Below are 13,115 nucleotides of genomic sequence, written 5' to 3' on the forward strand. Positions count from 1 at the left end.
GGAGCTGGATCAGGAGGATCAAATGGAGAAGGAGAGGCAAAGGGACAGCTAAAACCAAGGGACATTTGTGGAGTCGTATGGAAACCTAGTGCAGTAGAAGTCTCTTAAAATATATACATATAGATAGAGACGGCACCTGGGCAAGCGAGAGCCAGATGGGCACTGAGTGACTCTGTGCCTTGTGGAGGAAAATCAGCTAAACATGGGTAAAGGAGATCCTAAGAAGCCGAAAGGTAAAATATCCTCATATGTATTCTTAGTGCAAACCTGTTGGGAGGAGCACAAGAAGAAGCACCCAGATGCTTCTGTCAACTTCTCAGAGTCCAAGAAGTGTTCAGAGAGGTGGAAGACCATGTCTGCTAAAGGAAAGGGGAGATTTGAAGATATGGCAAAGGCTGACAAGGCTCATTATGAAAGAGAAATGAAAACCTATATTCCCTGTCAAAGGGGAGACCAAAAAGAAGTTTGAGGGCCCCAATTCACCCAAGAGGCCTCCTTCAGCCTTCCTCTTGTTCTGTTCTGTTCTGTTCTGAGCACTGCCCCAAAATCAAAGGAGAGCATCCTGGCTTATCCACTGGTGATGTTGCAGAGAAACTCAGAGAGATGTGGCACAGCACTGCAGCGGATGACAGGCACTCCTGGGAGAAGAAGGCCGCCAAGCTGAAGAAGAACGAGAAGGGTGTTGCTGCCTGCAGAGCTAAAGGAAAACCTGATGCAGCGAGAAAGGGGGTGGTCAAGGCTGAGAAGAGCAAGAAAAGGGAGGAAGAGGAAGATGAGGAGAAGGAGAAGGAGGAAGAAGAGGAAGACAAAGATGAAGGTGATGATGATAAGTTGGTTCTAGCGCAATTTTTTTTCCTTATCTATAAGGCATTTAACCCCCCTGTACACAACTCACTCCTTTTAAAGAAAAAAAATTGAAATGTAAGGCTGGGTAAGACTTGCTTTTAAACTGTATGGTGTCTTTTTTTTATTTTTTATTTATTTATTTATTTATATTTTTGTATAGTTAACACGATAGCCCTGTCCTGATGGTACCTTGCCTGGTACAGTCTGGAGTTGTAAATTGGCATGGAAATTCAAAGCAGCTTCTTCTTGGTGCACAACACAGATTAGTTAATAGATGGGGACTGATACATAGTTTGGTTTTTGATTTTTTTCTTTTGGTTTTGGGTTTTTTTTTCATCTTCAGTTGTCTCTGATGCAGCTTATACAAAGATAATTGTTGTTCTGTTAACCGAATAGCACTCTGTAATTGCTAAAAGAAATCGTGGCTGTTTTTTGACATTCTGAATGCTTCTAAGTAAATACAATTTTTTTTATTAAAAAAAGTATATATACATATGTAAATAAATCCTAATTGGAACCACCAAATAATTGGGGAGACAAAACCCCAACTACAACATCTCTCACCATCACATGAGCCCTCCAGTACCAAAGATGAATGTCATTTAATCAAGATTACTTGCCAAACAGGCCCCATGGAAACCCCCGAGCAACCCGGACTATGACCAAGGCTGCTGGTTGCTCTCCACAAACTGGTGGTAAGGTCCTGCAAACACCTCCATAACTCCCTGAACAAGAAGAGGTTGAGCTGCTGCCTACATACAGCCTTCCCCACTACTGACAAGTGTTCATGGTACTGGAAGGTTCTCTGTATGCTACTGGGAGGGAAAGGTGCCCTGAAATATAATGCAGTAGCAGGAGGGCACTGGCAGGCCCCGGCCAAGGAGTCCCCCCAAGAGAGCAACATGCAACAGACCTGATAAAAGGGAATTTCTTTGGGGGAAGAGGAGGAGGTGACAGCCTAGAGAAAGTGTAGAGACAGACAGATGGAAAGGGGGACAGAGTACAGAAAGGAGAGGGGGAGGGACAGAGACACACACGGTAGGGGGTGCAGGAACTTGTGGGAATAGAGAGAGAAAAGAGAAGAGAAAAACTGGGGTAGCAACAAGCGGTACCTGGCTGCGGCAGGTAATGGCAGCAGAGGATGACATAAGCAGTTGCTAGGTCCCTGGCAGGAGCCTGGTAGAACGGCCTCAACGCTAACATCCCTCCCTTCCTGTTTAATTACAAGTGGGGAACTAGGAAGGGGTGATGGTGGAGCAGGAGTGAGGTCCCTGTGTTCTTTAGACTACTTCCTGCTGACTGGGGCCCTAAGAAAACTTGGATGCTGGTCGAGTTCTGGGAGAACTGGCTGCTTCACTGCTGTCCAGGATCTGAGTGACCATCTGTGGCTCGAAAGTGTGGGCTACTTGAAGTGTCTGTGAGGGTAGACTAGAGTAGGTACTAGAGCAGAGAGTAGGTAGCTTCTCTGGAGCTGCCCTGGATGTAGATTTTTGAGTAAACAAAATCTGGATTTGGCAGGATGCTGAAACATATGCACATATTAGAGACAGAAAATAAAGTTAAGTAGGTTAGGGAGAAAAAAAAATCTTGGATATACACGATCTTGGTAGTTGCAGGAAAGGGAGTCCCAAACCCAGGGAACCAGGGAGAAATCCCACCCTCTGGAATAGGCAGTAGGTGGAAAACTAAGGTTGTTTATTAATAGCAGTACATCTTTGATCCGAGTAGATTTCCTGAAGCTTACAAAAATCTCCTTAAGTTTACAAAAGGTGATAAATTTGTTAAAATCATGAGCCCTTTTTAAGAGCTCAGGGAAAACAGAAACCGTCCTTGGGGCAAAAGGGGCAAAAGCTCACTTGATTTTCATATAACTACAGACTGTGAAAGAGGGGCTTCTTCCCTCTATCAGGAAGACTGGTATATATAAATTTATCAAAATGAGGAACACCTTTAGGTCTATACTTAAAAGATTACCAGAAGAAACTTAAATCTTGAGCTTGTGACTATGATAGTGGATTGCATAGACAAAGGCTTTACTAGAGTTAGACTAATGGCTTATTAGAACTCCATTGATCAATGTTAGAACTTTCAAAGTCTTACTATATAACAGTAGCATAGAGAGGGGAAGAAATTTGAAGCGTTTTTCTTTCCTCTTATATGCCTTAAATCACTTTTTATCACCACTGAGGCTTTCAGCTGTATTTACTAACCCTAAAACCTATTGAGCCCATGCCAAGGTGTCCCCCTGAGAAATCACACCTGATGCAACAGAACTGATAAAAAGGGAGTTTATTTGGAGCAAAGGATGGGAGTGAGAACCTGACAAAGGAATAGGGTAGACTCATGGGAGCAGAGCCATGAGGGCAGAGAGAGAGAGAGAGAGAGAGAGAGAGTGAGAGAGAGAGAGAGAGAGAGAGAGAGAGAGAGAGAGAGAGAGAGAGAGAACTGAGGTAGCGGTTGCTAGGTCTCTAGGAGGAGCCTAGCAGAATCACCTGTAAACTAACAAAAGGTAAACACCCTCTTAGCTACAAACTCTACTCAATGGTAACCTGTCTGAAAGACATACTAGTGCCATATTAGCAAAAATGTTGTGGAAGTAACTACCCACCATCAGATTGGAATCAAGGCCCACTGCATAAGTTGAAATCCATGCACGATACAACCAAGGTGGCCAGGAGTTTGAGACTAGAGAGGCTATGGACTTATGGGAAAGCTTTTAAAATACTACTGTTCCACTAAAGGAATGTAGCGATAGAGTGACTCCTAATGACATTCTGAAAATACTCATAGATCAGGACTTTACTTGGCCATCATCAGAGACGCTTCCTCCTGAAGTAGATGGGGACGGATATGGTGATCCACAATGGACACTGTGAAGAGAGTGAGAGACCTTGGAATGTTCAGTCCTAAATGGCATGTCTCTGTTAAATCCCTCCCCTCAGGGCTCAGGGAACTCTGAGGACCAGGAGGCAGAAAGATTGTAAGAACCAGAAGGGATGGAAGGCTTTAAGGAATAGAGGCCTTCTAGACACCACAGAGCTGGCACACCTATGAACTCAGAGACTGGCAGCATCCACAGGGCCTGCCCGGGTCTAAGTCAGAGTGAGTCCCAGTGCTGAAAGGGAAGTCAGACACAGACCTCAGAAGCTATCTCCAATAAGTAACTTCTGGCCAAGAAGAAAATAGCTTTCTCCAATGGAATCTCACTGGATAAACAAACAACTCTTAGGGGCAGGCCCCATGCCCAGTAGTACACGGCTAACACAAAATGAACTCCATGGCAATTTTGGACTTTTTTGTTTGTTTGTTTTTGTTTTTGTCTCACAATGCTTTGTCTTGGCTCCAGCCCTTACCTTATAGAAATTTTCCTTATATATTAAAGTTTCCAATTTTGTTTTAGTAGGTTTTCTGTGTGAGTAAATGTGTATGTGTTTCTTGTGACTTTTCTTTGATTCTTTTTTTCTGTTTGTTTGTATTATATTTTTTTATTGTTGATAATTATTTTAGATGCTTGCTTTTATTCTAATGAGGGGGAAAAGACTGTGAATTTGTGTGAGTAAGGAAGTTGAGGGGGACTGGGAGGATCTGGGGGTAAATTGCAATCAGAATATATTGTATGAAAAAACTATTTTCGATAAAAATAAATAAAAATTTTAAAACCACAACAACAACAATTCTTCCAGACCTGACATGATCTGGAACCTGTCATGGTGACACTGTCCTTAATTCCAGAATTCAGAAAACAGAAGCAGGAAGATCTCTGTAAGTTTGAGGACAGCCTGGTCTACAGAGGGAATGCTAGGCCATTCAGAATTACATCATGAGACCCTGTCTCAAAAAAAAGTTGTTCCTTGAAATTAAATGTGAAAAGCTTTTCTCTGAGTAAAAACTCTCATGTATACTTTTGGGTGAATAAGCCATAAAGAATATTCCTCCTCAGGGCTGGTGTGAGAATGGAAAGGGCAGGAATTTCCACTATAGTATAATGAATGAGAGGTGGGTTAGCATGAGCAAACCTCTGGAAAAGAGCCTTGGTCAACAGCGCCCTGGGGAGAGGGATGACTGTCCCAGCTCTGGCCCTGCTGCTGCTGCCCTCAGTCCCAGCATCCTGCAAATGAGATTGCCCCAAAGGGATGCACCGAGATCTGAGAAGAGGGCTGGGTCTCTTTGGTCCTGGGTCTGTCCAGGGCCATCTGACAGTTGTGCAAGAATGGAAGTTGTTGGAATTTGCTGCTTTGTGTCTCTGTGTTGCAGCTTTGTGTCTCTGTGTTGCAGCTTTGTGTCATGTTACATTTTTGGGTTGAAATTTGGCCAAAAGTTTTTTAGTTACTTTGTAAGTACTTACTTTATCATTTTTGTTTTCATTTTTAAAGTGAGATGCTGGGCTTTTACATTCAAAAGCATCTTTTTTTTGTTGTTTTGGTTTTGGTTTTGGGTTTTTGATACAGCATGTAGAACAAGCTGACCTCGAACTCAGAAATCCACCTGCCTCTGCCTCCCAAGTGCTGGGATTAAAGGTGTGGGCCACCACTGCCTGGCTCTCAAAAGCATCTTTTAAAAAATCAATTTGGAGGCTCCCAGGTAAGATGGCTCCCCAGGTAAGAGCACTGGGTGAGTGTAAGTGCAACAGCTTGAGCTTGTTGACAAGAGAGTCCTCTGGAGCTGTGGGATCAGCCAGGCTGGGGCACAAATCATGAGAGAGTCAAGAGAGGTTCTGCCTCAGTGAAGAAGAAGGAGGGGACTGACTCCCCAAAGTTGTCTTCTGGTCTCCATACAAGGGCTGTGGCATGCCTGGGTCTGCATGCCTGGATGTGCGTGTACACACACACACACACACACACACACACACACACAAACAGACATGAATACATAAATGCCAACTCTTTGGGGCTTTTCATTTTTTTTCCCTATCCTTTAGTGTTCTCTTCTTTGCGACAAATGTTCTATTGAGAACCCAACTTGCTATCATCTTCCTACTTAAAAAAAAAAAATTCTGTGGATATTTCCACTAACTAAAAGACAAATTCTTCATAGTTCCGTTTTATTTCTAAATAATCATTTCTTTATGCTGTATACATTTGTAATAAATTAACCCGTTGTCATGGTTTGGAAAAACGTTGTTCAAAGCCCCATGTGTTAGAAGTTTGCTCACCTGATTTGGAGCCTTCAGGAGGGTTGGTGGAAGTTAGGTCTTTGGGACATTTCCGTTAAAGGGATATTGAAACCCTGCCTTTTTCTTTCTCTTCACTTCTTGGCCACCGTGAGGGCAGCAGTGTCCTCTGATAGATACTCCCACAATGTACTGTCCCCTCATCCTTGGACTACAGGCCCAGTCTGGCAAGTCTAAGGAGACCATGGACCAAAATAAACCTTTCCTTCTTTTAATTTGCTTTTCTCGAGTATTTTGTCACAGCCACAGAAAGCTGATTAACATGCTTATTAAAATGTGTACCTAACTAGCATAGACATGAGCTACATTACAAAAACAAAAAATAAGAAACAACAAAAATTCTAAAAGATACCAGAAGGAGTGCCTAAGGCATGTGCAGCACCAGAGGACTGGAAGGACAGAGCATTGTGGGAAGGACCCCAAGGGAGAATGCGTGGTGGTTTGCAGCCCAACTAAAAGAAGTTTCTAGTCTCCACTTTCCTTTAATCTGACAAATATTTATCCAGATCCACATTAGTTAGATCCCTGCTTGATGTAAAAGACAAAACAGCTTGGCATGAAGTGAATCAGGAGACAGTCTTATCTGTGGACAGGACCCGCCCTGCAGAGGCAGCAGTAGCCCCCCCCCCCCCCCAGCTCATCACCCAGCATGGCGTCCTGAGAGTGTTCACATTCTTGCTTCTAATCCACGCTTGGCGCCCTTTCACTCAGACATCATTTTTTGTGCAAGGAACCAGGCACGTTTCTTGTCGTCATTAATCCTGCAGTTGGCACACACGTGAAAAGCTGGGGCGAGGGCCCCAGGACCGGGCTTTCTGCAGAAGAATGAGGCTTGGGCCGCAGACACAGCATTGGCCCATGGCACCTACGCCCAGCTTTGTGCACAAGAAGTTGTGCTGCAAACTATGGGTGTGTGTCCAGGAACACTGACTGAACTCGCTCAGCCCATCCTACACACACACACACACACACACACACACACACTCACACACTCACACACACACACACACCAGAAGCTGAGGCAAGACAGGAAGGGAAAGTTAAGGGGACATGGGAGGGATAGAAGCTCCTCATTCTGGAGTCTGGCTTAAGACTCCCAGCTGAACATTTCCACAACAGTTATCAACATTTGCTGTGGAGATCACCTATAGAGAGACAACATTTCTCTGAAACAGGGATATTTGAAAGAAGGATTTTAGAATATGATGAGCTGCCTGGTGAGGTCGCTCAGCAAGGAAAAGCTCTTTCACCAAGCCTGACAACACGAGAAAGATCCCCAGAACTCAGAATAGAAAGTTGTCGTCCGACCCCCATGTGACATGCACACAATTCTCTCTCTTTTCTTCTCTTCCCTTCTCCCCCACATCTCTCTGTCTCCATTTCTTTCTGTGTGTCTTTCTCTTATCTCTCTCCCTTTCTCTCAATACACACACACACACACACACACAGACACACACACACACACTAAAAATAATGTAAAGTAACAACAAACCATGCATATACGGCCTTATTCCATCTGTGATTCTCACAGGCAAAACAATAAGCTTTTGTTTATAAGAAAAACATCTTAACTTCTACCATAATCCAGGTGGCCTGAAAATGCCCAACAGTCTCTGTGGAGTGAATGTCTCTTAGCAGCCCTTTATAGAAGACATAACTTCTGAACCCACCAACTTCCTACAAAGGACACATGTAAAGATACTCTCTTAAGACTGTAGGCAGGCTTGGATGTTTTCTCCTCTCCCTGAGCACCCTTCTTCCTATCAAACCCCTTGTTTAAATAAGTTTCTCCTTAATAAATTACAATTGGACTTCACACTAGCTCATCCTGAAATCCTTCTCTGAAGTGAAGTCAAGAATCCAAGCTTCCTTGAGCAGTGGTCCATAGACTTGCCATCAGGAAGTTAGCATTGGCCATGGTACCATCACTTATATATGTTTCTGTGTTCTGGTGTGCATGCCCTGTCACTCTCTGCCTTCTTCTGCTAAGGCGGGGTCTCTCACCACACCTAGAGTGTAATGGGCAGCAAGGTCCAGCCTTGCTGTAGCGTGCGTGGGTACACCCAACCTTCCCCTGAGTCCTGCAGATCAAGGCAGGTCCTGGTGCTTGCATAGGGAGTGGGCAGTGCTCTCCCTGACCCTGCCATCTCCTCAGCCCCAGGCTCAGTTATCAGTTACTAAACCTCAGACAGCCTGTGAATGTCACTTCTGTTTCCAGACACTCTTAGGACCCTGCACTCATTTACTTATATTTTATGATTCCTTTTGAGGAGAGAAGAAAGTTCTAGAATTGCCAAAACAAACATGTCATGGGAGAGTGGCTGACTTGCAGACTCTATGGGAAGAAGCCTCTGGGGTCTGAGAACAGAGACTGAATAGAAGCAGGGGTTTAAAAGGTAAAACTTTTGGTTCAACCAGTCATCTTCTTCAGTTGCTGATAACGGCCCATATCAGACATTATAACATATTTTAGCCAGGAGTGATAGTGCATGCCGAAAGGCTGAGGCAAGGGAATCACAAGTTCAAGGCCAGCGTGGGCTACATATTATGTTTTATTTTGCATCGTGTTTTCTGGATGGGAGGGTTAGAGACTGAAGATCAGTCTGCTTTGCTAGGCTAGTATTAAACGCCACCAATGTCTTCCTTCTAGGTAGTGTAGCTCGTGGTCACCTCCCCTTGGGTAAGAGCGATTATGAATCATTCAGGTAAGGCTAGCTCAAACGAGGTGGCCCTAAAGTCAAGTCCTGCTCTAAAGGGAAAGCCAGTCCACTGTTGAGGAAGTGGGGAGGGAGGGAAAAGGCTTTTGTAGACAAACCTTTTAGCAGGGGCCAGGGGAGCCTGCAGACCGGAAGCAAAGCAGCACACAGGGAATGCAAGCCACCCAGGGCTCCTTTGAGAGGTGGGGGGGCAGGGAAGGACCAGAGTTTGTGTCACATTGGATTTTTCTTCCTTTGGGCACTTGGAAGCCATGGAGGGTGCAGAAGAAAGCAGTGTGGATCAGACATACCCTGGGAAACAGACTTGTAATTAGCTCATGAACTCCGTTTGTCAGTTAACGTTGGTTTTAGTGATTGATTGTCTTCAGCCTAGGTGACCAATGGAAAGTCCATAGTGACAGGAGTTGAGAAGCTGGGCCACTCAATTAGCCCAGGCCACTGTGACATTTGCTTTCTCTTGCTGGGTTAGTGGAAGAATGAAGTGAATCAAAGCAGAGAAACCAGTGTGTGTGGAATCATTACCACTGGTCTCCATCAGTTAATGTCAAGGGATCGTAGATGGAGGCTGGGAGACAGCTCAGCCCATAAAGCTCTCACTGTGCAAACATGAAAACCAGAGTCCCATCCCCCCATTCCCCCATCCCTCCATTCCTCCATCCATCCCTCTCTCCATCCATCCATCCCTCCCTCCATCCATCCCACGGAGGTGCTGACAGCTATTTGTAATCCCAGATCTAGGGAAGCAAAACAGGGGGATGTATAAACTTTATCAATCATCAAATCTTTCATTTTGCTTTGCATTTTAAAATGAAGGCTTTTGGGCTAGAGCTAGAGCTTGTCATAGAGCAACTGCCTGGTAGGCACGGGGCCACAGGTTCAGTTCCCAGACACAAAAAAACTAAAACAAAATGCAGATATCTAACACTAGTTCTGAGTTTCTGGCTTCCCTGTCAACTGTGTGATGAGAGCACTGGGGTTTTTAAAAGCTCTCCAGGAGAATTTTATATGCTGCTCTTCCAGCCTTGGGTACTTCATAGGTGAATTTCTCTATTTTAGCAGTGACAAACAATTCACCAGCTAAAATGCTAACACAGGGAGAAAGACAAAGGAAGCTCATGAGTCCCCTTTATTCAACAGCCAGCCCAGTAACCAAATTGAAACATCTATGAACGTAGAAACATTTAAACTATATAGGAAAAAAAACAAATATAATTTATGTCAAGTCTTAAAAGATGGAGCTGGGCATGAGAGCTTACACTTGTAATCCCAGCACCCAGGAGACTGAGGCAGGAGCAATACTTGAGTTTGGATCCAGCCTGAACTACAATGGTGAGTCCCAGACCAATGAGTCATGGTAAGTAGAGGAACAGAGGGCTGAACCTCTTACAACTTTACAGAAGGCAGACAAGCCAATAAAAACGAGCAGATTTGGTACTGAATACACCTAAGCAAATATGAAGGTGAGAGAGAGTACTAGTGAAATAGAAGTGCTGGGTTTGAGCCTGTGCTATGTAGGAAGTACAGGCTGGTGAAGGCCACAAAGTATGCTCTGGGTCAAACAACAAAAATGAAAACACCAATCGCTCTAGATTGCATCAAATTACCAAGACAGATAGAGTTAAGGCCAGTTCCACTCCCTACCCAGGTTCCCCATTCCAGTGCTTCTGAAATTTCCTGTGCTGAACGACCAGTCTTTATTTCTAAATTCCTTGTCCATTGTTGACTGTTACTTTTAAAAAATACTGTTTAAAAAAAAAAGCTAGAAAAAAACTTAAAAGGGAAACCACAGAAATCTCAAACCCAACACAAGAGACCACACATCAGCTGGCGTTGGCAGCTGGGACACAGAAAACTGTTACAAAACACAGAAAGTGTGCACAAAGGTCATTAAAATAGACAGTTTTTTTTTTTTACATTAATGTGTGTGTCAGCCAGGGATGGAGGCTCACTCACAATCCCAGTCTTTGGGAGGTTGAGTCCGTCAGGAAGCCAAGAGTTCAAGACCGGCCTAGCCTAAGCCTAAATGTGCTGATGCCCACTTTGGGACTTAGAGTGCCCACATGTATTGCTGACAGTGCATGTCTCACATGCTGGAAAACCTGACAGTTCAGAGCCTCTGCTTTAGTGGTTCCTGGTGTCATTCACAAGCTCTGCCACATAAACTCTGACTATTTCAGTGTCTATTTCAGGGGCATTTTCAACACCCAACATCTCCTACTCAACACCAATCGTTCTATCATTCCCCAACTCTTGACAAGTGCTAATTTATCCTCTGTCTTCATGGTTTTGCATATAACATGTCATGTAAAGGAAGTAATACACAGTCGTCTTTTGTGCTTAGCTTCTTTTGTGAAGCCAGCAAAGCAATTCCAAGCTTCATGCATGATGTAGCATGTACTGGTTACTCGTTCCTTTTGGGGGACAGGGTGTTGATAATATCCCTGTGCACAGATACATCACAGCTTAACTACCCATCTGTTTACAGACAATTCCATTTTTTTGCCTTTATGAACAATACTGCTATGAACATGCACATACAAATGTTTGTGTGAACATACATATTCTGTTTACTTGGTCGTATTCCTAAGTTAAGATTACCAAGCAATAGGGTAACTTTATGTTGAACTCTTTCAGGAACTATCAAGAAGTTCCATGTTCTTTACACTGAAGACATCGATTTACAGTCCATTAGCAATTGTGGATGTTTCCATTTCTCAACATCCTTGCCAACTTTTATTTCCCTTTTTAAAATACGTATTATAGTCATTGCAGTACATGTCAAGTATATGGTAAGTACCTCATTATTGCTGCTGCCTGCACTGCCCTAGTGATTAGCAACCATTTTGTGCTTTTTAACCACTTGGATGTGTTCTTTTGAGACATGTCAATGTCAATCATTTGCACATTAAAAAAAAAAAGACAAGTCATATGTGTGGAGGGATTTATGTGCATCCTTTTGCATTGTGGACTGTGAGAGACCTTCACGGGCTCTGGATCAAAGATGCCCATCAGATGGATGATTTGCAGATATTTTGTTTTTTCTGGTGGTCTTTCTTTTCCCAGAGCCGGCTCTCTTCATAATGGCCTTTACCACAAAAGATGTCCTTTGTTGACAAAGTGCAAGTTGACAATTTTGGTTTTGGTACTTACTTCAGATCGTACTGAAGAAACAGTAACTAAATCATAAATGCCCACATGTGTTTTCTTTTAGAAATCTTGTACATGGATTTCTTAAATCCATGTTCAAGGTCTTATCCATTTTGAATTGATGTTTTAGGGGTAGGCGTCCAAGCTCATTCTCTGTTTTTGGATGTTCAGTTCTCCAGCTAACTGCCAGGAAGATGACTTTAGTGAACATGGTGTTACTGTCAGTCGCTTGTCCGTGGATACAGAAGGGTGTCTCTGGACTGCCGTGGTCCACTGTCTGGATGTCTCGTGTCATCATTGTACCATTCTGTCTTGATGACTGCATCTCTTCAGTAAAATGTGAAACTGAAAAGTGTGACATCTCACGCATCATTGGCAGCCTGCAGAGGTTTAATAGTTGTCATGGGACCGTCTAGATTTGTCAGTTAGGCAGGTTCCCCTCTTACCAGATTAACTCTTCTGACCTGTGAGCATGAGGCCTTAGGATTGCCTTAGGTCTTTAATTTATTCTACCCATGTTTTTTAGTTTGTAGTCTGTGCAAGTTTTATGCTCCTTCTGTTAAGTTTACTCCGAAGTATTTAATCCCTTTTATATTTAATCCGTTTTAATATTTTTATTTTTATTTTTTTAATGTAGAAAATAATTTTATTTTTTTATTTTCTATATTATTTGTTTACATTCCAAATGATTTTCCCTTTCTCGGTTCCCCTTCCCCCTAAGTCCCATAAGTCCTCTTCCTTCTATCAGTTCTCCAATCAACCCCCTCCCACTCCTCTGTCCTGGCAATCCCCTACAATGCTGCATCAAGCCTTTCCAGGACCCGGGCCCTCTCCTTCCTTCTTCTTGGGAATGAATAGTCTTTTAAATTTCATTTTAGAGATTTTTTCATTGATAGTGTAATTTCAACTGACTTTTATTTATTGGCCTTATAGTCTTCATACCTGCTAAACATAAGCAATGCTGGGGATCAAACCTAAACCTGCTATACCATAAGAAGTACTCTACCACTGAACTGTGTCCCTAATCCTTTAGCTTTTATTCATCTATATTCATCTAGAAATGCCCTAGCTAATCTCTCTCTCTCTCTCTCTCTCTCTCTCTCTCTCTCTCTCTCTCTCTCTTTCTCTCTCTCAGGATAGATGCAATAGACGCAGAAGTCTTGGTTGGCAGCTGTAACCTTGACACCATCCATTTTCTAGAGACGTCTATGTGCAGTCAGTACTGTCTACTCTTA

At 43.3% G+C, this 13,115-nt stretch overlaps 1 pseudogene; it reads left to right on the forward strand.

Moving 5' to 3' along the window:
- Positions 1 to 202: 202 nt before the first annotated feature.
- Positions 203 to 13,115, forward strand: part of LOC127690698 (high mobility group protein B1-like) — a 68,454-nt pseudogene continuing 55,541 nt past the window's right edge.

This window comes from Apodemus sylvaticus, chromosome 8 (assembly GCF_947179515.1).
Source record: "Apodemus sylvaticus chromosome 8, mApoSyl1.1, whole genome shotgun sequence".
NCBI classification, from domain to species: Eukaryota; Metazoa; Chordata; class Mammalia; order Rodentia; family Muridae; genus Apodemus; species Apodemus sylvaticus.